Consider the following 25922-nt stretch of genomic DNA (forward strand, 5'->3'; position numbering starts at 1 on the left):
TCAGCAGTTAAAAGCATTTGATGCTCTTCCAGAGACCCTGTATTCACTCCTATTCCCCGTGTCAGGCAGCTCACAACCACCTGTGACTTCAGCTCCAGGAAATCAGTGATGTCTTTTGGCATACAAGAACAGCTGCATGCGTGAGCGCGCGCGCACACACACAATAAGAATAAATATTTTTAAAAAGTGAAAATAAGCCAGGCATGGTGGCACATGCCTTTAATCCCAGCACTCAGGACACAGAGGCAAGAGGATCTCTGTGAGTTCAAGACCAGACTGGTCTACATTAAAAGCTCCAGACAGCCAGAGCTATATAGACAGACCCTATCTCAATAAAAGGGGTGGGGTGGGGAGAAAAGTAAGTTAAAAGCCCAAACTACAAGTATATTCTATGGTTTTTCTAAAATTGGGCTATTTGTATTTAGTATCTTTACAACTAGCACTTTCCTTTTTTTGAATTAACATCCGTTCCCTTTATTTTACTTACCAACCATATTTCCATCTCCGTCCTCTCATTGCATTCCCCCACTTCAGCTCCTGTCCACCCTCTCCTCCTCAGTTTCCATTCAGAAAGGGGCAGGCCTCCCAGGTCTGGAATAAAGCGCTGCACAGCAGGTTGAGGTAGGACTGAACTCCTCCCCTGCAGCAAGGTTAATCCAGCAGGGCAACAGCTTCCCAAAAGCCAGATAAGCGCCAAGGACAGATCTTGACCTCACTGCTAGGAACCTTACAAACAGACCAAGCTACACAACTGTCACACACATGCAGAGGCCATGCAGGCTTCCTAACTGTTGGTCCAGAGTCCATGTGCTCCCACAAGCTCAGGTCAGCTGACTCTGTGGGTTCCTCTGTCATGACCGGGACTCTCCCTGGCTCGGACAATTCCTCCTCTGGTTCTTCAGGAGGACTTCCAGAGCTGGGCCCAGTGCTTGGCTGTGGATTTGTGCATCTGCTTCCATCAGCATGACAATTAGAATAGTCACCAATTTGATTACAGTAGATGGCCAGTTCAGGCACCCTCTCTCCTGTGCTGTTAGTTAGTACTTCATTGGCATTGAGGGGTTTTTGTCTTGTTTTATTTTGTTTTTAGAGACAGTGTTTCTCAGTGTAGACTTGGCTGTTCTGGAACTTGCTCTGACCTCGAACTCCGGAATGCTGGGATTAAAGGCATTGTAGTTTTGAATGGAGTTACAGCATTTCTTTATTGTAAACCACTTCATGATTTCCCACGCTATTCTTCTCCCCTTGAAATCATCCAAGACTGGACATCTCTTTGGGGAGGGTCTTCTTGCTGTGCCATAACATGATGGAAGGCATCACGTGGTCAGACTGCAGATCAGAGCAGGGCAGGCCAGACTCACCTTTAGAACAAACACATGATCAATTTATGAAGGCAGAGCCCTTGAGAATAAAACACCCTTCCCCCCACACACACACTGTGTGCTTCCTCTCAGCTCTACAGTGCCAGAAATTGGGTTTCCAGTGCTTGAGGTGCATACGCACAGCATAACAGATTCTGATTTCATTTACTTACTTGAACCTTGGGCTGGAGAGATGCTCTGTGGAGAAATGCTGGCTCTGCGGGCATGAGGACCAGGTTTAGATTAACATCCGCATGATTGCGTTGTTGCACACCTGTAACTTCGGTATTGGGAGAAGGGAAGAGGACAGACACATCTCCAGAGCAAAAAATTGGAGAGTTGCAGGTTTTACGAGAGACCTTGTCTTCAATGTAAGATGCAGTACAGTTCAAGAAGGCATCCAATACCAATACTTCTAGGCTATGGACCTGACCACACATACCCCCCATGTCAAACACCACACACACACACAAACACACATGCAGAAGACTTTTTTGCATATGTGTGTATGTGTGTGTGTATTCACATGTGTATGAATGAGCCTGGTCACTCTCGACATTATACTTTGAGGCAGGTTTCTCACAAACCCATCGGGCTAGTCTGGCTAGCCACCTTATTCTGGCAATTTTCTCCTCCATACTGGAACTGCAAATGGGCCATTACATCCACCCTTTCTATGGGTGCTGAGACCCAAGTTCTAGTCCTTGTGTGGCAAGTGTTTGTGCCCTGAGCCATCTTCCCAGCTTCTCTCCTGTTTAATTGTTTTCCACTTCTTTGGCGCATGGGTGCGTGTACGGGGGGAGGGGGCACACGGTGCATGTGTGGAGGTCAGGAGACAACTTGTGGGAACTTAGGTTTGGCAGCAAGTGCCTTTACCAGCTAAACCATCATGCCAGCTTCATTTTTAGATGTACCCCCTGGCTGTGCGTGTGCCTCTAACACCTCGCTGACCGCTTTCTGTCCCTCCAGGAACAGAGCCTGCTTGGTCTCGTCACAGATGTGGTTAGTGCACAGGGTACTGCTGGTCCCACAGACACATGCTTTTCATCTTATGAAACTGCTGAAGGAGCTCGGCTCTCGCAGCACAGTGTGAGGGACGGAATTACTAAGACAAGTGAAGGAGGGAGGCTTATGGAGTCATGGTTCCAGACACTTCAGTACATGGTCACTTAGCCCTGTTGGTTCTGACTATGGTGAGGCAGAACATTCTAGCATGAATGTGTGGTGGAGCCAACTGTTCACCTCAGAATGGCCAGAAGGTGGTGAGAAAATTCCCCTTACAGCGAAGCCCTTCCCCAACTCACTGAGCTACTCTCCACTGAGGAGGTGAGAGCCCTCATGTCCAGTGACCTCCCAGGAGCCCAGCTTCTGACTGTCTTCAGTGGTGTGTTGTCTTAGTCAGGGTCATTGTGGCTGTGATAAAACACCATGACCAAAAGCAACTTGGGAAGGAAAGGGTTTTTTGTTTTTTGGTTTTTTTTTAATATTGGTTTATACTTCCAGATCATGGTTTGTCATCAAAGGAAATCAGGACAGGAACTTGGAGGCAGAAGATGATGCAGAGGCCAGGGAGGGGTGCTGCTTACTGGCTTGTACCTCATGACTTGTTCAGCCTGCTTTCTGACAGAACCGAGGACTACCAGCCCAGGAGTGGCACTATCCACGTTGGGCTGGGCCCTCCCCCATCAATCACTAATCAGGAAAATGCCCTACAGGTGGATCTTTAGAGGCATTTTTCTCAATTGAGGTTTCCTCTTTTCAGATGACTCTAGCTTTTGTCAAGTTGACACAAAACTAGCCAGTACACACATCAAATATTATACCATGTAAACACTTCTAGATACCATCCCAGCAGAGAAAAAAGAAGCAAAACCCCAATTTTATATCTACAGGTTAGGAAAAGTTCTAATAACTCTGGCCTCAGTCTCTATTGTGTTATTAGGCATTTTGTTTTATTTTATTTTTAAAAAGATTTATTCATTTATTATGTATACAACATTCCTTCCATGTATGCTTGCATACCAGAAGAGGGCACCAAATCTCATTATAGATGGCTATGAGCCACCATGTGGTTGCTGGGAATTGAACTCAGGACCTCTGGAAGAACAGTCAGTGCTCTTAACCTCTGAGCCATCTCTCCAGACCCTTATTAGGTATTTTATAAACATATTTGCTCTACTGATTTGCCTTCTAGATGGTTTTATGCCGCTCTGTAACCTGTTAGTATCTTGTCCTTTCTGTACTAGAACAGTTCTCCCCTTGAGGGCGTCTCTGCGATACACAGCTGTCATTTGTGCTAAGTAGGCTAATTCTCCATCACAGTTATTCTCTCTCTGCCAGTGGCCCGAGCACGAACCTCAGCTTTGTGATGCCAAATGAAAGCACCCCTTTTCCACCTTGGCACCGGGTGGGCTCAGGAGCCAGAGAGAAGATGACACGCCAGTTCTGTTTCCTCTCCATTCACACATGTAAGCTCTATGGAATGAGTGGCTGTGGATTCTACTCCCTGGATTTCAGCAGATGCTAACTAAAGAGCCCTGTTTCCAACTCCTTACAAGGAGTGCTGGAACCTACCAAAAGCGAAAGCCTGTTTTTGGTTCTATATCAAGCCCATTGCCTGTCTGGACACAGTTACGTCTTGCAGAAGTGACTGCATGTGGCATTGTTCCCTGGGCTGTGTAATTAGCAGAACATGTTGTGAGCTGCCCATCACATGGGGAGACAGCAATCAGCAGCAGCAATGAGTCCTGTGGTGATGGGAGGAATGGTAATTAGTTCCTAATTAAAATTTTCTAAATTATAGGGGCAATCAGGATAGAAAAATCCCACTCAGAGTTATAGGTAAGTAAAAATGATGTCAGTGGCACAATTCAGAGGTTAAGAGCACTTCCTGCTCTTCCAGAGGACCCAGGTTTGCTTCCCAGCACCCACGGCAGGTGGCTCACAATCATCTGCAACTCCAGTGCCAGGGACCCAACATCTTATTCTGGCTTCTGTGGGTAGCCCCCCTCCAAAACATACATACATAGAAATAAGATACGCTTTAAAATACTTCAGAAATCTCTGAAAACAGCAGTCAGGCATGAACATTTTGGGCAGGGCAAGTGGCATTTCTGTTCCGCCCTTGGCTCTAGCGTGTACTCTGGCTCCCCTCACAGCAGCCTGGAGTTTGTGCCCAGAAACGCAAAAACAGTCGCTATCCTGTTGTGAAACCACCATCAGAGAAAGGATGGGTTTCAAAGACAATTGGGTTTCCTCTTTCCCTTGGTAGCACATATTCAGTTTATAAAGCAATCAGTCTCATTATGACATTTTATACACATATAAATACACTTTGATCATGTTTAACACCATATTACTTCCCTCGTCCTCCCTCCCACCTCCATATGGCCTCTTCCTCTTCCCAAATAGTTCTTTCCTTAACAACAACAACAAAAAATTCAGCTGGATGATGGGTATGCATGCCTTTAATCCCTGCACTCAGGAAGCAAAAGCAAAAGATCTCTGAGTTCAAGGCCAGCCTTGTCTACAGAGTAAGGGCAGCTAGGGCTATCCAGAAAAATCCTGGCTCAAAAGGGGTTCATTTTTATTTTACATGTATAGGTGTTTGGCCTGCATGTCTGTACACCACATGCCACTATGTGGGTGCTGAGAACCAAACCCAGGTCCTCAACAAATGTTCTTATGGCTGAGCCATCTCCCTAGTCCCTCCTGGGGAAACGTCTCAGGGGTTAAGAGCACATACTGCTCTTGAAGAAGACTGAGTCTGGTTCCCAGCACCACATCAGGTAGTTCCAGCTTCAGGAGATTCAAAGCCCTCTTCTGGACTTCTCAGGATCTGCACATGTGCACACGCACACATACATACACACACGGACACACACACACTTTTAAAAAATTACATGATACCCTGTGAACTTGTATATATTTTTAATGTTTTATGTGTCAGTTAAAATTAAAGTTTAGAAAAAGCCATACAAGTATTGCTTTATTGTGTCATTCAGTGTATTGATTAAATGTTGCTATATAACAAACTGCCCCCAAACTTAGTGACCTATAAAAATAAGACTAAGTTATACTTAGTCTTTCTCTGTCCTACCAGCCAGCTTCCAAATCATGACATGGAGACTTCTTACTAATTATGAAAGCTCAGTTGATAGCTTAGACTTGTTTCTAACTAGCTCTCATAATTTAAAATTAACCCATTTCTATTAATCTATGCGCTGCCACGTGGCTCATGGCTGTTGCCGCATCTCCTGCGTGTTGTGCTCCTTCCAAACCCAGCTGGCAGCTCAGCCTCCTCCTTCTCAGCATTCTCTTTGTCCCAAATATCCTGCCTAGCTATTGGCCGTTTAGCTTTTGCTTGTTTGTTTGTTGGTTGGTTGGTTTTTGTGTTTGTGTTTGATTTGTTCTGGTTTTTTTTTTTTTTTGAGACATGGTTTCTCTGTGTAACAGTCCTGGCCATCCTAGAATTCACTTTGTAGATCAGGTTAGCCTCAAACTCACTGAGATCCACCCACCTGCCTCTGCCTTCCGAGTGCTGGGATTAAAGGTGTGAGCCACCACTGTCTGGTCCGTTTAGCTGTTTATTAAACCAATCACAGTGATATATCTTCACATAGCGTGTAAAGAAATATTCTACAACACTGATTTCTCAGTGTGTGTGGATCAGGACAATGGGAATAGCACCCCTGGGACTCTAGGTCTCTTGGAAGGTTTCCTACAAGCTGGCAGCCTGCTCCACATCTCAGCAGAAGTTCGGACTGGGTAGATGGCCGTGGCCCATGTTCACACACTTGATTATCATTAGTTTCAGAAAAGCTGATTCCAAGATCACTATCATGAGCCTCTACAGAATTAACTTACAACACTGTAGCTGGCTTTCTCCAGTAAATATTCCAGAGAAAGCTAGAGCATATAAAAATACCCGTCACAAATGGAGTCTATAGTTTTTTTATAATCTAATCTCAAAAGGGACATACCATTGGTTCTGCCGGATCTTTAGACACCAATCCAGCCCACACTGGAAAAGAGGGGATCATACAAAAGTCCGAATACGAGAAAATGGCACTCAAGAGCACTTGTCACAGTAGCTGCTTACCCCAGGGGCATTGACCTATGACGGTTTTATAGGGTGTGAACAGTTTTCTCTCCGCTCCCATCTATTTGGGAAATGACTCCTGGCTTTGCAGATCCAGGTAGGCTAGCTGACAGCTCTACCCATCTTGGCTTGTAGAGCAGGAATGTCGTTGTTCTTGACCTGGATGAGAACAATATTTCACTTTGTCTGGCCTAAGTGAGTGTTTCAGGGATGGGGCATTCCAAATCCTGTTTCCTTCATGTGGGACTCCCTGGTGGTGCGGGAGAAGGAAGAGCATCTGCTGTCTCAGGGTCTGTGGGACACAGGACACTAGATACGTCCCCAGTTTCCATACTTTCACACAGGCCACATTTGTTCCTGTGGGAAAGAAGTTCTAGAAGGAAAGCAAACAAAAGCCAGCAAAACCGAGAGGTGGGCTGGCAGACAACGTCCCGTCTTTCTGTCCCCTGTCAAGTCTGAAACTCGTCTAACGTTGTAAAAAAGAGTCAAGTGTTTTTCATTTTGTTGATATTTCTTGAAACAAGACTTGTTATCTGGTCAAGTCTAGGTTTGACCTTTCAAGCCTGTCTTAGTGTCCAAGTGCTGGGGTGACAGACATGTGCCACCATATTTGGCTTGGAATATTGACTTCATGAAACAAAAGTGGCCCTGACTAATGTACCCAGATGTCAGGGGTGTGTCTCCTCATTCTTGCTTCCCTTTTTGAAACCACACCAGCCTTTTGTAAAATCATCTAAGCACAATGAGTATATTTACAATGTCTAAGTCTTAGCAATTTAACACCTAGCAAATCAAATCTCGATTTCCTATTGTGCTCCTAATCTTGCTGTCTTCATTATATAGCAGTGTTCAGTCACACGGTACCCCGTTAACCACTGTCGAGTGGACTAATGAACCTTCTGAGTATAACTTAGATTGTTTCCCCAAAGCTCGCCCAGCACATTATTTTGCCCACATGAAGACTGGCTCAATATTTTCTGTCCACCTGGGTGAGCCCTGTATGTGTAGGCTTTTCCTAATCAGAAGAGCTTGCTGCCATTCTGCCTTCCCTTCCTCCAAATAGTTCATAAAAGCAGGGAGGGAGATGCCAGGGCTCACGGTCAGTCCTCCAAGAAGCTCTTTTATCCTAAACCATTGTTTCTTGTCCCTAAGCAACTTCCTCCTGCATCACCCAGTCCCCATCCAACCACGATGACTCCACATCTAAAACAGGCTTCTGTGTGGAACTTTGTGAAAGGCCTTTTGAAAATCTAAACAGACACCATTCACAGATTTCTTCCCATGAGTGCATGTGTCTCCAAAACAGGCATTAAGAGACCCATTCTGCTCAGCTCTCTCTTACTGACACCATACACTCTTTTCTCACTCCTGCCCTGACTCTGGGGAGAAGGGTTAAGTGCTTCCTTCCTCCCTTGTTGATCTACCAAACCCCTCGGCTACTACAGGACACTGAAGAGTTAAAGTCAAATAATGTAGAGAAATTAGCAAGGTGAGGTAAGAAACAGAAATATTGATTCATGAGTGGTAAATACAGGCAGGAAAAAAGGAAGCAGTGTGAGAAGCGTGGGCAGCTGGTGGCTTATGATCAGAGGTCAGGAATGTTCTAGATCCTCAGGGATCTGTACTGCTGTCAATTTCCCTCCTCTCTTTAAAGATGTGTATTTATTGTGTGTATGTCACAATGTGTCTGAGTGTCTGATTCTGTGTGTATGAACACACACACAAGCTCAGTTGTATCTTAGTGCTTGGTAGAGGTTAGAGGGAAACTTGGTGGAGCTGGCTCCCTCTTTCCACTGTGGACTGTGAGGATCAGTCACCTCACCTGCCCCAATTTTCTTTTTCTGCAAAATTTTCTTTTCCTAGGTTTCCTCCATACCATGCCTGGGAAAACAGACATTCCTTCTCCAATACTTTCTCTGGATCTTGTTTGTTTGTTTGAAGACAGGGTCTCATATAGCCCACGCTGGCCTCAAACTCACTGTGGACTTTAGTGACCTCAAACCTCCCACCCTTGTGTTTCTCCCTCCCAAGCACTGGGGCTGCAGGCGTGTAACACCAATAGGCATGTCCCACCAGCAGGTGTGTACCACCAGCATGCGTGCACCACCAACAGGCATGTACCACCAGTAGGTGAGTACCACCAGCAGGTAAGCAACACCAACAGGTGAGCACCACCAACAGGCGTGCACCACCAGCAGGTGTGTACCACCAGCAGGTGTGCACCATCAGCAGGTGTGTACCACCAACAGGCGTGCACCACCAGCAGGTGTGTACCACCAGCAGGTGTGTACCACCAGCAGCCGTGCACCACCAACAAGCATGCACCACCAGACTAGATTTTATGCTGGGACTGAACCCAGGCCTTCATGCATTCCAGACAGTACTCTGTCAACTGAGCTACATCTCAGCCCTGGACCTTTCTGATTTTGCCTCTTTAATGTGTTTTTGTCCCCAGATCACATCTTTAGTTTCCCCCCTTCTTTATGTGGTAGTTCCAACAACTTTATTGATGTCTTGGTCAATTAACTCCATCTTTTTTCAAATTAAAAGTGTGTTTCATTTCTTGGGTGTTTCTATTGATTGATTTTTTTCTAATCATTATTATTGTTTTTCTCCTCCATGTTTATGTATCTTAGATTATAAGGGTCCTTTGAAGGGGACTAGTAGGGCCCTGAGCTCTTCATCTATTTCCCAGCTGGAGAGGTAAGGTTACTTGCTTTGGCATGTTTGTCTCACAGTCCCACAGATCGCATTGTAAATGCAGAGAACTAAACAGCAGCCATTCTCCAAGCCGCTGCTCACCCTTCTGATGGACAATCCATGCCAAGAGGTGGCGGGTCCTCCACACTTCACATCACCCAAATCAAATGCTTCATCAATAATAAGGTTAGGCCTTTGCATGTATGTGACAAACACCAACATGTCACAGAATATAAGGAGAAGTTGAACACCACGGGGGCAAGCGGGAAGCAAGTGCAGTCAAGACCCAGAACTCCTTCAGATCTGTCTCTCCAGGCTCTGTGTCTACTTGTCTCTGAGTTTACCTCACTCCACTCCCATACAGACATTCCTTCTGATTCTCAATCTGTATGGTAGAGAACATGAATATTTTCACCTACTGCTTCACCACGCCATGTGAAACTAGCTTGCTTTTCTCTGGGTTTTAAATTTAAAATGCTTGTCTGGGGGTGTAGCTTAGTGGTAGAGCATCTGTCTAGCATGAGTAAGAACCTAGGTTTGCACCCTAACATTTCAAGAAAACAACAACAAAGATCAAAGGTCTTCTTGATTCCATATCCTAAGGACAAAACTCACTGGTCCAGCAATGGTCAAGATAGACACACAGACACATCAATCCAGCCCAGCAATGGTCAAGATAGACACACAGACTACACCATCCTCCATCCTGGGTGCAGGATGTGATCTTGCAGTTTATCTGGTGCTGGAGATAAGATTCAGAGTCTTATGCTCGATAGACAAGTGCTGGACCATTTAAGCTCTATCCCCTATCCCTGTGCCATGGATTTTTCAGGTTTTAAAGTTCATATACTTAGGTCTGGGTGGGTGATTCTGTGGGCGAGCCTGACAACCTGAGTTTGATTCCCAGAACCCACATACAAGTGGAAAGAGAGACCCCACTCTACAGAGCTGTCCTCTGACCTCCGCACATGCTCCACGGCACGCATGTGCTCCACACCTGATGATAAGTGAAATTTTATTTTATTTAGTTTATTTTAAAAGCTCAGTTTCCAGGAGGTACTGAACTTGAGGAGGTGGGATCCAGTAGCGGCTTCTCGGTTCCTGGGCAGCCTTGACAGGGAATGGGGGACGCCAGTCTCTCTTGTTTCTGTTTGACAACTGCTACCATCATTACTTCCTTCTGTCCTCACCATAGGCCCGAAGCAATGGGGCTGCCCCATCTTGCATGCAAACCTTCAAAACTGTCAACTAAATAATTCTCTTCTCCATAGCAGCTGTCTCAAGTATTTTATCACAGTACCTCACAACTGATTAACGCATAGCATGTGCCACATGAAGTCTCGCAGCTTAGCACTGGCTTCTTTGTTTTTCAACATGGTTCCCTCCTTGTGCTCATTTTGGACAGCCTATGTCCACGTATTCAGCCTTTTTTTTTTTCATTTCTTCTGCTGTGTCTAATCTGCTGTTAATTTCCTAGTATGTTTTTCACAGTAAGTATTGCGTTTTTTATTTTTCAGAACAAGGTTTCTCTTGTCTTGGAACTCACTCGGTAGTCTAGGTGGGTTTCAACTCACAGAGATCCGCTTACTTCTGCCTCCTGAGTGCTGGGATTAAAGGCGTGTGCCACCACCACGTGGCAAGTATTGTATTCTAATTAATCTAGAAATTAATGTCTTTTATAACTTCTACTTCTCTGCCTTACATAATCATTTTTCCCTTTAGACTTTAAGCATACAAAACATAGTTAAATAACTGTATGGGGCTGGAGAGATGACTTAGTGGTTAAGAGCACTGGCTGCTCTTCCAGAGGTCCTGAGTTCAATTCCCAGCAATCACATGGTGGCTCACAACCATCTGTAATGAGATCTGGCACCTTCCTATGGCATGTGGGCATACATGGAGGGAGAATGTTGTATACATAATAAATAAATAAATCTTTTTTAAAAAGTAGAAGAGAAAAAGAAGGAAGTGGAGGAAAAGCAAGGAAGACACACACATATGTAACACACATACATACATATACACACATACACACATGTAACACACATACACACATGAGAGAGAGAGAAAGGAAGATAAAAGTACATATACAGTGTGGATAGAAACTTACATGGACAGTCAAAACCATGTGGAAAGATGCCTATCTTATCAGTTACCAAATTAAAGATTGGTGACTATGAGCCAGTTAACAACAACACATACAGTCCTTGGCAGGCATGAGTTACTTTCATAAAAAAAAAACTGTATTAATGTTTCATTCTATTAATCCTACCTTTGTCAAACTTATTATGTGTCATTTCTACTGATTGATTTTTTTTCTAATTTTTATTGTATTTTCCTGAATTCATGCCTACATGCAGGAAATGTGAAGGTTAAGTTTGTCAGAATCTCCATGGAAACAAGCCTTTGGGGACGTCTGGGAGGGAGTTTCTAGGGTAGGTTAATGGAGGTGAGAAGATCCATGGTGGATGTGGGCAGCCACAGGCCATGTTCTGGGTCCTGGACTGAGGGAACAGAAGAATGTGAGGTGATTCCCAGCACCCACCTTCTCTGCTTCCTTGCCGTGGACACAATGGGATCCTGCTGTCTCAGGCCTCACAGTGCTGCTGCCTTGACTTCCCCACCATGAGATTGGTCTACGAAACTGCCATTGCTTTTGTCAGAGAACTCCAGCACAGTCACAGAAAGACAACTAATACACCTTCGGCACGGCGGGGTCCCCTCCTCACATGTTGGGAGCCTTCTAGTCCTGCAAACCTCTGCCTGACTTTCTATTACATAGAAGCAGTTCAACATTTGCAAACACTTTTTAAAGCTTTGGTAGACAAGAGGAACACAGACTTTATTCTAGAGCTGGCTTTCCCATGCTCTGGAGGCAATGCTCTTTGGGTATTTCCCATGATGCCCTGTGCTTCACAGGCCCGGTTAAAGCCCTGCTCTCACCTGGCACTTTGCTCCTGCAGCCTCCAGAAGGGTCTGCCACTGATGTCCACAGCAGTGGCTAGGATTAAGGAGCTCTTCCCATCTGTGAAATGCTCTGCCCAGCTCTCTCCTTGCCTATTCTTGCCATGTAAATTCAAGGTACCAAGGCCTGTGAAGGTACACAAACTCCATGATGTCCCCCCCCCCCACTCTAACTTGTACCATGGGAGCTCTCTCCAGGTAGTAAACTACAATAATCTCTTGTACCTCCTAATGTACCCCCATAATTCCTATCCTCCACTCCCAGTGTGCAGCGTCTGAATCTGTGGTTTTAGAAATTCTCCCATTTCAGATGGAAGACTAAAACTGATCCTGGTCACTCAACCTTGACTGGAAGTGGAGTCTTCTGAAACCACGGGCAGTTATTTACACTCTGGGCTCTTGTTACTGTTTTCAGGTCAATTTGGAATATCACTCCCCTCCACCCTGTCTGGTCGGCAGTATTATCTCCTCCCAGACCTTCCCAGGGCTTCCTACCCCAGCATCTCTCCTGCATTGGCTCCTCACTCAGCCCTAAGGGTGGGAATGCAGAGTGCACAGTGTGTCCATCCTGCACCTTCCATCCCTGTACAGCAGCGGAGACACCTCAGGTCCTCGGGGTGTTTATGACATTTCCCTAGACTGTCAGGACAGAAACACAGAGGCAGCAAGGTATTCCCAGCTGCTGGAGACACTAGGACAGACACATTGCTTGAACCCATGAGATTGAGGCCAGCCTGGTCAATACAATAAGAGTTCTACCCCAAAATGAACAAATAGAAAAGTTTGCAGTGAAATACTATATAAAACATAGAAAAAGAGTGGTGGTGCATGCTTCTAATCTCAGCACATGGGAGGCAGAGGCAGGTGGATCTCTGTGAGTTTGAGGCCAGCTTGGTCTACAGAATGAGTTCCAGGACAGGTTGCAAGCTACACAGAGAAACCCTGTCTCGATAAAACTAAGGGAAAAAAAAAGGGCAAAACAAACAAACAACAAAAGCATCCCCTCCACACAAACAAAGAAAAAGAGGGTTAATAATCACCACTGCTGATTCTGAGTGTTTATTAAGGGCTGTCCTTAAACTTGTCTAGAACTTAAACATTTCTCTATTCTCAAGTTCTGACTTTGCTTTGCTTAAATCCAGTGTGTCATCAGCAATATCCTCAACCACTAGACCAAGAGAAGCAGCAACAAAGTGGTTTTGTTAAAAGTGTGTGTTTGGAGTCACTAAGGCAGTCAGCGGGTGCTTACTGCCAAACCTGAGTTTGATCCCTAGGACTCACACAATGGAAGGAGAGAAATTCTGCAAATTGTTCTCTGATACACACACATGCACGCACACACACAAGTGTGTGTTTGGAGTTTTCCTTTTGCCAGGTTCCAGACTGTTTAGACACATTTGCACTTAGCTTTATATTGAGAATAATCTTTTCAGCAGATTTTGTTGCAGATTTTGGAAACAGTGCTGAGGAATAAACTGTCAAGCCAACAAGCTCATCATTTAGTTCCTGGAGAGAAACCCTTCCCACCACTGAACAGAGCCACACTGCCGTGTCCTGTAAGGTGACACTGGAATGTCCTGCAGTGCATTAGACCACGGGAAGCTACTCAAGGAAACAGACAGAAAACTTAACTGGGCAAGGAGTCAGCTGTCTGGGACTCCATCATGGTTAATCTAAGCTTTCTTCTGGGACAGTGTCTCCTTGTTTCCAGCTCCAGCACTTTGTTTATGAAGTTTGTATGTCAATCTACTCGGGACATTACTGTTACCTTTTCCCCTCAGCAAGAAAACTGAAATTGGGCAAATATCTCAGCTACATAGGAGGCTGAGACAAGAGATCACTTGACCCAGAAAAATCAAGGTCACCCTGGGTCATATAGCAAGATGCATATGCTAAGTATAATAAGCAAGTAAGGAAATAATTATACACACACACACATCTTAGATTTCATCCAAGTACCACACACACATTAAAAACATGTAAATATGTAAATAGGACATGCTAACAGTCTAAAAATAAAACATTTGCGTGTCTGTGCACTAGCAGTAAGTAATGAGCATCTCCTGCAATCCAGCATGCGGCTTAGAACCTCCCTGACTTTCCCTGTCCCCCTTTCCGTATCTAAACTGTTGTTCTTCAGTTTGTTAAAGTGTGTGCTGTTTTTGCTGTTGTTCTGTTTATTTTTTGAGACAAGATCTTGCTCTGTAGCCCTGGTTGGTCTGGAATTCACAATGTAGACCAGGCTGGCCTCAAACTTGCAGCAATCCCCCTGCCTCTGTCTCTTGAGTGCTGGGATTCCAGGATGAGTCACCACACCTGACCCAGCTGTATGTCGTGTGAGCTGTTTGTCCTTCCTTCTCTCTCTCCACCTCAACTACTGTAATTCCCAAGGGAAGCAAGCACGACAAAACTCTTCCCTCTCCCTTGCTCCTGCCCTCTTGAACTTTAATAAGGAACTTCTGAATACATACTTCCTAATCCAAAGGAAGCCCTGCCCAGTCTGGAATGCTTCTGGGATGCTGACTGAATTTCTCTTAACTTTTTAAAAAAGATTTAAGGCCTGATAGGGTGGTACACACTTTTAATATCAACACTCAGGAGGTGGAGTTGGGCTGATTTCTGTCAGTTTGAAGCCAGCCTAGTTTACATAGAGATTTCCAGGTCACCCAGCACCCAGAACTACATAGAGAGACCCTGTCACAAAAAGAAAAAAGTGTGTGTGTGTGTGTGTGTGTGTGTGTGAGAGAGAGAGAGAGAGAGAGAGAGAGAGAGAGGTCAGAAGAGGGCGTTGGAACTGAACATATAGGTGGCTGTGAGTCACCTGAGCTGGGTGCTGGGAACAGAACTCAGTTTGTCAGAAGAACAGCACTGAATCTCCTTCTCAGCCCTATACCTCTCTGTTGTATAAGGTAAACTCTGCCATGCTATGAATGACAACTGGACTGTCTCTAAACAGGACAAGTAAGATTGGCAGGAGCTTCAGGTGCAATGTTCCATTTCATTCTAAAGACACATACTTTAAGGAAGAGCAATGACTCCTGGGAACTTTACCCACTAAGGAACACAGCAAAACGCCTCAGTGGTTTGCTCTCTTGAACATTTCCAACAACCTTAGGTGGATGACTACTTGGTGTGGGAAGTCCTTCTGTATATGTGTTGCTTTTATTGGTTAATGAATAAAGAAGTTGGCTTGATCTGTGAGCTAGGTGGGGAAAACTAAACTGAATCCTGGGAGAAAGAAGGCAGAGTCAGAAGCCATACAGCCCCACCAGAGACAGATGTAGGATGGAATCTTGCTGGTAAGCTACAGCCACAATACACAGATTAATAGAAATGTGTTAAATTAAGATGTAAGAGCTAGTCATTAAGAAGCTAGAGCTAATAGGCCAAGCGGTAATTTAATTAATACAGTTTCTGTGTGGTTATTTTGAGTCTGGGCAGCCGGGAATAAACAAGTGGTCTCCTACAACAACTGTTTTCCTATTTTATCTAATTTATTTTCCTTTAATTTTATACTTGAATCATAAACCAGTTGGCAGCTGACTTCTTGCCCTTCTTTTAAAATGAAAATATGCTTTGAAGCAGCCTAGCTTAGGCTAATAAAATATTAACGAGGACCAGTGAGGTAACTCAGCAGACAAAGGCACATCCCAACACTTATGATGACCTGAGACGGATCCCCAAGATCCAGGTGGTGTGGAGATAGCTGACTCCTGAAAGCTGTGCTCTGACCTCCACCTGTGCACTGTGGCTTCCACAGACTTTCTCTGTCTCCCTCGCTCTCTGTCTTGCACACACACACACACACACGGACACACATGAACACACAGACACACGTGCACACACACACACACAGAGATGTAATTAAAAGCTGCTGTTCTGGTCTTTTTGGAGAGCTATAGTAAGTTTCATGCTGGCATCTGGCAGAGAGCTTCTGAGTGCACAGTAGGAACTTATTACTGATAATGTCTGTAATCAATCATCGTAATTAAACAATAAACGGTATTTGATGCCACGGATGTCACTCAACTGATAGAGTGCTTGTCTAGCATATGCAAAGCCCTGGGCTCCATGCCCAATATCACATAAATGGCATGGTGGCACAAGCCTGTAACCCTAGAACTTGGGAGGAGGATCAGAAGTTAAGGTCGCCCTTAGCTGCATAGCTAGCGAGTTTGAGGCCAGTGTGGGACACATGAAGTCCTGTTCTAAAGAAATAATAATCAGACGGCTGGGTGGTGGTAGCACACACCTTTATTTCCAGCACTCAGGAGGCAGAGCAGGCAGATCTCTGAATCTGAGGTCAGCCTGGTCCTCTGACTAAGTTCCAGGACAGCTGGGTCTGTTAAACAGAGAAACTCTGTCTCAAAAAACAAAACAACAACGAACAGTCAGAGGCTGGAGAGAGACCTAATCAATAACTAAGAGCAGTCGCTGCTCTGTCAGAGGATCTGGGTTCCGTTCCCAGCACCCACACGACAGCTCACAACCACCTGTATCGCCAGTCCCAGGGGATCCAATGTCCTCTTCTGACCTCCACAGGTACCAGATATACATTTGGTGCCCATACACACGTGCAGGTACATAAACACTTATATACATAAACTAAAAATAAATATTTTAAAAATCAGTATTTGTATTTAAAAACAAGGTATCTTGTAAGATTTCCTTTCTACCACTACGTTGTGGAAATGCACATACCCCAGTGCTTCTGAGACTTGGTGCTACTGATATTCTCTGTTTTGTGAACTGCCTTGTGTTTAGAGGAATTGCTGGCTTCAGTCTGTTAAATGTGAGTGCCACCTTGCTTCTCCACGTTGTGTGTGTAAAAAACATCTTCAGACATGGCCCAATATCCTTGCGCAGAAGGTAGGGGAGGATAATGTGTTAGTTGGAAACTCCTCTCACATAGCCATATAGATAGAAAGTCAAAATTCATAACAAGCAACTATAGGCAAAGAATTTTTTTAAAGACAGCTCAATCAATTTTTGTACTATTACTAAACCAAGACTCAAAGGAGACGATCTTTAAACAAGGAAGAGAAATGTCTTGTTATCTTGATGCTATTAACTATAGTGGAGGTGATTGTGTAATATAAAAACACATGTTTTAAAATAATCCTACACTCATTTTCTTCATGCAGTTTAAGCTTTAAGGAAAATACTATCTATGGGGCTAAAGAGGTGGCTCGCAGGTTCTGTTCTTGCAGAGGACCTGGGTTTGGTTCCCAGCACCAACACGGTGGCTCACAACTGCCCACAATTCCAGTTCCAGGGAATCTGATGCCCTTTTCGGGTCTCTGCAGGCACCATGCACACACAGGTGAATACTCGCACACATAAAACGTAAATAAAAATAAGTAAATAGAAAAGTAGCATCTAGTTGGCATGTTTACACACGCCTTTAATTCTAGCACTCGGTAGGCAGAGGCACATGGATCTCTGTCAGTTATATGTCTGCGTAGTGAGGCTCTGTCTTCAAAAGAAAGAGGGAAAAGTAGAAGAAGAAGAAGAAGAAGAAGAAGAAGAAGAAGAAGAAGAAGAAGAAGAAGAAGAAGAAGAAGAAGAAGAAAACTGCCACTTGAAATTAGATTGGCACCAATATTCTTGCCATTAAAATACATCATATCTAAATTCCTTCAAAGCGAGCTTCTTTGAAATAAATGACATTCTTCCTAATCATGTGAAATTCCTGCTCACTGAGCCACAGGTGATGAGTTACATAATTTTGGGCAAGTTGTTTATCCACTCAAGGCCTCAGTTTCTTCATCTGTCGGAGGGAAATGGTTATAGCACCTGCTTCTGCCTGTGATGTCAGAGTTCAAAGAGATTTGCGAGTGCTCAGAGCAGTGTCTGTCACTCAGGGAATGCCCAATGCATGCCAACACTTATTAACACTTGCCAGAGTGCAGTCCATTTTTAACACCAAATGACCCATTCTTACACTTTCCTCCCACACAGTTTTTGGATAATCCAGTCTGTTAAATGATACTAAGCAAAGTAAGCTAAGTTAGAATTATCTTTTAAGTACATAATCAGTTGCACATATTTCCCCTGATATCCTATTATACTATTAATATTCTCTGCTAATACAAATGGAAAGTAAAGAATTTGTGACAAAAGAGCAAGAATAACTTCTCAAACTCCATTATTTCTTTGGAGGCAGGGTCTCCCTGTGTAGCTCTGGCTAGCCTGAAACTCACTATATCCATCAGATTGGTCACAACGTTAAACATCTGCCTGCCTCTGCCTCCTGAGTGCTGGGCTCAAAATACATTTTCAAAATTTCTTCCCCAGATATAATTAATTTTTTAGGCTAAATGTGGTGGTGCATGCCTTTGTGAGACAGAGGCTGGGGGAATCAGGAGTTGAGGCCATATTTGGCTACCCAACAAGTCTGAAGTCAGCTTGGGTTACAGTAGACTCTGTTTCAAATAACAAAAGAAATAAGCTCTCTTTACAATTGATGATTGGAGTGATAAGTATTTTTTCCTCTGTGATTTCTAACAACGACCTGTACATTAATAGCATGTACTCTGCCAGGGACTAGTTTAAGGAAGTTAGTAAATCCTCAGATCCATGAGATCAGAGTTGTGCTATCCACACCTTAACAATCAGGCCTCGGTTGGTTAAACAATAGAAGAGCTGAAATAAGAGCTCTTGTCTGGAACCAGCGTCCGCCCTCCGGAGGCTCCATGAGCACAGACAGCAGCCTAGACAAAGAAGTGGGCATAGAACCTACAGGTCTGCTCCCTTGGGCTTCCTTCACGTTTACTTAACACGAAGCCACCATTCACATTATTATTGTGAACTTGCTATAATACCCTGACTCAGTGATTTATTGGTAACTGAAGCAGTTAAGTTCCCAGCTGCATCCAAGTTAGCAGCATGTACTCTTTCTAAAAGAACATGTACCAAATTTTAAAATAATGTCGGGTGGGATGTGAGTGAAAGGATGGGATGGGAGGCCTGAAGGACAGCTCCCCCAAGGAGACAGTCTCCAGACAGACGGACAGTCAAAGATGCAAGAGCATCTGGGCGAGAGTACAAAGTCACAAGTAACTCCATCAAAGCAGGGAGAAGCCTGGTGTGTTGTTAGATGCTTAGAATCCAGGAGGAGGACATGAGGACCAGAGTCCCACCATCCTTGTCAGCATGGGAAATTTGAGGTCAGTCTAGGCCATTTCAGATCCTATCTCAAACAATACAAACAAAATGACAAAAGCAGATAGGAAAGCATGTGGAATTATGTCCCCATTAACTTCTCGAATGATCCAGAGAAAATCCTAACTTCTGGCTTCTTCCTCAGAGGGAAGACCAGAGAAGAGAGCAGAAAATGTGCATGCAATGTTACAGTGCCCAAATGAGCATGGCCCATCCAACTCAGATGCTAATGGAGACAGCAGCACGGTTTGGCCGCTCACTGAGGGTCACATGAAAACAAAGGTGAGTACTATAGCCTGAGATAGCTGGGAGAGGCATCAGGGGAAGGAAGGACAATAAAGAGGGGCCAATGTCTTTAACACGAAAATTGAAGACACAGACCCAGAAAACAGCTGGGTTGGTGGAACATACTTGTAAAGCTTGTGCTCAAGAGGTGGAAGTCAGAGCATCAAGAGTTCAAGTTCACCCTCAGCTATAGAGTGAGTTCAGGGCCAGCCTGGGCTGCATAAGAGCCTCTCTCAAAATACAAACAAGCAAGCAGAACACCATAGAATATACACACCCCACGAAAAGGTTTAAAATGCCTTGGACAGACAGACAGGCAACAGTGTACTGCATCTCTGAAGAGAGAAATCAGAGCCCTGTGGCAGCATTGGCAGGCTTTATGGTGGCAGCCTGTAGCCGGGATCCCTGGTTCCCAGTCTGAAGGCAAGGAAAGGGACTGGGAACTGGAAGTGTGGCTTTGGTGTAAACTCATCATCCAGATGAGAGATCCTGGCACTGAGCAGCCGGATCACCGGGGACTCACAGTGTCTCAGTACAGTTCCTGTCAGGTATCTGTGGTAATAGGATGCAGATTCCATGACCTGCGTGACTGGATCCTAACACTATGTTCTTACAAAGGATTACTGCACTCCTAATGTTCTGTAAACTAAAAATGATGTTGGAGAGCAATTCAGCTCCCTAATCAGCAACTGCCGAACTCTCCTTTGCTGTCTGGACTGCTTTAAGTAAAAGGCCCCTTAAGTGAACATCCAGTAAGACGACCCTGGGACCAATAACAGCCACTCTGAACATGCCACAGATGCCTTGAAAAACTGCACAATGATCGCAAGTAATTGTTGTGGGCACTGCATGCACAGACACACATGTCAGCAAAATTCTCATAAACGTAAGTAAAAATAAATAGATCTTTACAAAAAATGAGTTTTTAAAATAAAAGAATATAGTCAGGTGTGGTGGCGCATGCTTTTAATCCTAGCACTCAGGAGGCAGAAGCCAGAGGGTCTCTTGAGGCCAGACTGGTCTATATTGTGGGTTCTGGGACAGCCAGATCTACACAGTGAGACTTTGACATATATGTGTGTGTGTGTGTCAAAGTCAAAATATAATATATATACTATACATATATTATACACACACACACACAAAGAGAGAGACAGACAGACAGAAAAAGAGTGAGAGGCCTTTCACTGCAGAGGAAAATAACCCACGAGCATCATTCGCATCTGAAGACTGCTAACTTAGCATACGTTATCAGGGTATAAAATTCCAAGACGTGCCCAAAGAAGTTATAGAGAATCAGCCAGTCACACCCTGGAGCATTTCAGGCAAAGGAGCATGACAGAGGGCCACCCTTGTGACCTCACTTCCTGCATTTGCTCTACACGAAATGATAGCTTCTATCTAACAGGAAGCATCCGTGGTGCGTCCTGTGGCCTCTTTGGAGAAGTGTGCTGTGCTGGATTCAGTCTGCTCTAAGTCCACGCCGGAATTTAACCTTTGGGGCAGCAGCACTGACATGTGGCCTTGAGGAACTAGCAGTCACTAGGGTTCTCTCCGTGGATAAACTGTGAAGAATGCCCTCACAAAGGCTTGAGGCCGACTGCCTCCACTGCATGCCGCTGGGCTTCCACACATTCCACACTGGCAACCAGAAGGCGCTGCAGCTCTTCTCCATGAGGCCCTAGCAAGAGTTACAGGATCATGGAGGCTTCTTCCAGGATTCCAGAGAGAAGCTCATGAGAACAGGTAGTGTGTGACAATGTTGGGTTCCTGGCAGGGTGCTCCTGACAGGCAGTGTGTGGAGCAAGAGGGAGGCCTAAGTTATACTGGAGGTTCTATAATGTTGCAGATGCCTGCAAGGAAAGCCAGTCCAAGAAAAGAGTCATGTGGGCTACAAACGGCAGGGTCAAGGAGGTGAAATTGCCCATGCCCGTTGGAGTTCACTTAATACTAGGCATGCGCTGCAGAGTTAAATGTATGTCTGTTAGTTTCAGTCAAATGTTGGTTCCCTCCCTTTTCAGTAGGGATGTTTCATAATCCCATTATATATCAGATGTATGTAACCTTCTAAATTATTTCATAGGGACTCAAATTGAAAGATTGTCTTGTGCCTCCAGGTGGTGGAAAACAACTTTATCCTAGTACTCAGGAGGAGAGGCAGGCCTGTGAATTTGAGGCCAGCCTGGTCTACATCTATGTAGTGAGTTCCAGGACAGCCAGTGCTATGTAGAGAGACTTTGTCTTTTTTAAAAAAATTATTTGGGTCTGGAGAGATGGTTCAGTGGTTAAAAGTACTGTCTGTTCTTCCAGAGGACCTGGGTTCAATTCCCAATACTCACATGGCAGCTCACAACTGTCTGTAACTCCAGTTCCAGGGGATCTGACACCTTCACACCAATGCACATAAAATAAATAGGTTAAGTAAATTTTAAAAAGAAAAAATGCCTTGGTATTAGTATAGACTTGGCACTTATTTAAGTTGGTACTGTTAAGGCCTAGAGACTTTTAAAGTTGGATTAAATGCTTTCTGCATTATGTGGTGCCCATGAGTCTTTGGGGGGTCAGGGACAGATTTTATGGTTTAAATCTGAAATACACACCTCATGTTTTCAATAGCTGGCTTTCAGCTGGTGATATTCAGAGTCTGTGGAGCCTTTGGGAACATCTTGGGACAGTTTTCACAGCTTGTCTGGCTTTTCTGTGCAATCTGGATGGCTGCTTCCCTGGTCCTTCAGGAAGTGGGACCTCGCTGATGTAAGTAGGTCCCTGGGGCTGGCCTTGGGAGGTGATTCCTGGCCCTCCTGGTCCACTGTGATGTGAAGAGAATTTGCCATAAGTTCCTGCAGCCAGGGACTGATGCGCTGCTTGCGTGTCGTCCCCATCATGAGGGACTAAAACCCCTTGAAACCGAGAGCCACAGTACAGCTCTCCCTCGCTCAGCTGTTTCCGTGCGGCGTTTGGGTCCCAGCAGTGCAGACGCAGCGAACACACCTGAGTACCACAGACGCAGCAAACACACCTGAGTACCACAGACGCAGCAAACACACCTGAGTACCACAGACGCAGCAAACACACCTGAGTACCACAGACGCAGTAAACACACCTGAGTACCACAGACGCAGTAAACACACCTGAGTACCACAGACGCAGTAAACACACCTGAGTACCACAGACGCAGCAAACACACCTGAGTACCAGCAGATGCAGCAAACACACCTGAGTACCACAGACGCAGCAAACACACCTGAGTACCACAGACGCAGCAAACACACCTGAGTACCACAGATGCAGCAAACACACCTGAGTACCACAGACGCAGCAAACACACCTGAGTACCACAGACTCTACTCTTTCATTTGGTTTTGAGACAGGGTATCACTATGTACCCTGGCTGGCCTGGAACTCACAGTGTAGACCCAATTAGCCTTGAATTTGTAGAAATCCATCCATCTGCCTCTGCTTCCTTGGTGTTGGGATTACAGGGATGTACCTGGTTGTGTACTACAGATTCTAATTGTATTCACTCCAACTCAGTCATTTTAAACTCCATTTTCTCAACACAGGGAAACCAGGAGATCCTATTTATGTTTTTCTCACCATGAGCCAAATCTCCTTTTTAGAGAGTATGCTGGGACCAGGGTAGGTCTCATCTCATTTGCTTTTCTTCCAGGGAACACTGTCCTGAGTAAATGCTGCTCACTGTGTAGAAACTTGGGCTTCATACATGTTCAACTTCTTAGTTAAGGTCAGATGTAAACTCAAGTCTTGTCTCATCATGGCTGGAATCAGAAACTACCTGATGCTCTTTGATCTGACTAAGTGACCTCCCTCATAATCTGCCAACTGGCAATACAGTAATGGGTCCATAGTTAGAGCATGATTGGGTTCGTTTGTCATCCACATTAGTGGTACTTTTTGGGATTCTAAGGACTGAAAATAGACCTCATTTTTGCTATGTATTCTAGCACTGAACTGCACCACCAGCCTATAAGTAACTGCAATATGTGTGCACCATTCTTGAGAACTTTCCAAAGACCACTAAGTTCACAATGATTTTTCTTTCCTGAAACTTTTTTGTCCCTTTCTCTTCTTTCTGAGGCAGCATCTTCCTAAGCAGTCTAGGCCAGCATCAGCTCAGTTCCTACACATTGGGATTATAGGCATGTGCTTCTAAGCCTGGTCATCACAACCGTTTAGTTAGAACAAAAATGTGAAGATTCTATGAAATTGTATTTTATTTATTTTTGTTTATGTGAGACAGGGTCTCATAATATAAACTCTGGTTAGCCTGAGACTGACTATGTAGTCTAGGTTGGCCTCAAAATTCTTGAGTGCTGGGATTAAATGTGTATGCCACCACGCCTGGCCTTATGTCAAATATTAAAACACTGACCAGTGATTATGCATATAGTCTTTCTCTGGATTCACTAAGTTTTAATATTTTGCCACAAATACTTTATTTCCTTTTTAAATTTTCAATCAATTGAAAAAAAAGATTATTTTGCATCTTCAAGGAGGGAACATTCTCTTATAAAGCCACACCAGCAGTCTACCTAGGAAGCATTATATAATACTGATACAACAACACTAACTAATATAGGGCTGGGGTGATAGCTCAGCCAAGAAAGTGCTTGCCTTGCAAGCATGAGGGGTCAGGTTCGATTCCTAGTGTCTATATAAAAATGCCAGTTGTGATGGTACAGTTTGTGATCCCAGTGCTGGGGAGGCAGACAGGCAGTCCCAGGGGCTTTCTGGCTAGCCAGAAGAGACTAATCGGTGAGCTCAAGGCCAAGTGAGAGATCCTATCTCAAAAAACCAGGAGGATCGTAGCTGAGAACAACAGCAAGGCTGCTGTTTCCACACGGACATACTAACCCACCTCCAGGCACACACACACACACACACACACACACACACACACACACCTACAGCTGTACTAACCCACCTCCAGGCACACACACACACACACACACCTACAGCTGTACTAACCCACCTCCAGACACACACACACCTACAGTTGTACTAACCCCCCTCCAGGCACACACACACACACACACACACCTACAGCTGTACTAACCCACCTCCAGACACACACACACCTACAGTTGTACTAACCCCCCTCCAGGCACACACACACACACACACACCTACAGCTGTACTAACCCCCCTCCAGGCACACACACACACACACACACACACACACACACCTACAGCTGTACTAACCCACCTCCAGGCACACACACACCTACAGTTGTACTAACCCCCCTCCAGGCACACACACACACACACACACACACACACACACACACCTACAGCTGTACTAACCCACCTCCAGGCACACACACACCTACAGCTGTACTAACCCCCCTCCAGGCACACACAGACCTACAGCTGTACTAACCTCCCTCCAGGCACACATACACACACACCTACAGCTGTACTAACCCCCCTCCAGGCGCGCGCGCACACACACACACACACACACACACACACACACACCCCTACAACTGTACTACACACCTCGAGGTATACACACACCTATAGTTGTACTAACCCATCTCCAGGCGTGCGCACACGCGCACATACACACACACACACACACCTACAACTGTACTAACCCACCTCCAGGCACACACACACCTATAACTGCACTAACCCACCTCCAGGTACACACACACCTACAGTTGTACATACCCTACCTCCAGACACATATACACATAAATAGTAGCCACTATGTAGTTCTTAGCCAAATTTTTCCAGGTGTCTTTTTTTGTTTTGCTTTTTTGATAGATAATGGTTCAACCAAGAATCATTCACTGCATTTAGTAACTACCAATTTTATTATACCTTTGAAATAGCGTCTGGATATTTAGTCTAGACTGGTTTCCAACTTCCAGTCCTCCAGCCTTAGGCTCCCGGTGCTAGGATGACAGGCAGGTGCACTATGCCACGCTCATTCTGTCGTATCTTCCGTCTTCTGTTTCCAGGCGAGTGGTGACAACCTTGAGCAGCTCGCACCTGCTCTCTTTTTACTGACTGGAAAGAACGGTGACAGTGCCAGCAAATTTTGTGACAACTTACGAAAGAGAAATTGCTCCTTGCATTAGACTTATGCTTATCTTGTCACTTTGAAAAATGTTCAATGTTGAACACAAATAAACATCAGTTTACAAACCAATATGCCCGAAGAGTGCTCAAGAACCCAAGTGTGCTATTATTGAATTTAGCAGCAGGATTTTTTTTTCTCACAAAATGCAAGGTAGCAGAAGGCTTTCAGCTCTGTTTTATTCTGTCATTTTCATTTTAGGATCACAGTTACATAAAATCATGGTCCAACTTTTTCTTAA

General features: G+C 44.8%; 1 long non-coding RNA gene across 1 annotated transcript; it reads right to left on the minus strand.

Moving 5' to 3' along the window:
- Window positions 1–204: 204 nt before the first annotated feature.
- Window positions 205–25811, minus strand: LOC146891887 (uncharacterized). The gene is made up of 3 exons (XR_015734922.1): window positions 25423–25811; window positions 22176–22384; window positions 205–1361 (listed from the first exon to the last, which is right to left on the minus strand). It is a non-coding gene; the product is annotated as an uncharacterized LOC146891887 (long non-coding RNA).
- Between the last annotated feature and the right edge of the window lie 111 nt (window positions 25812–25922).

Source organism: Myodes glareolus, chromosome 14 (assembly GCF_982192425.1).
Source record: "Myodes glareolus chromosome 14, mMyoGla1.1, whole genome shotgun sequence".
Taxonomy (NCBI): domain Eukaryota; kingdom Metazoa; phylum Chordata; class Mammalia; order Rodentia; family Cricetidae; genus Myodes; species Myodes glareolus.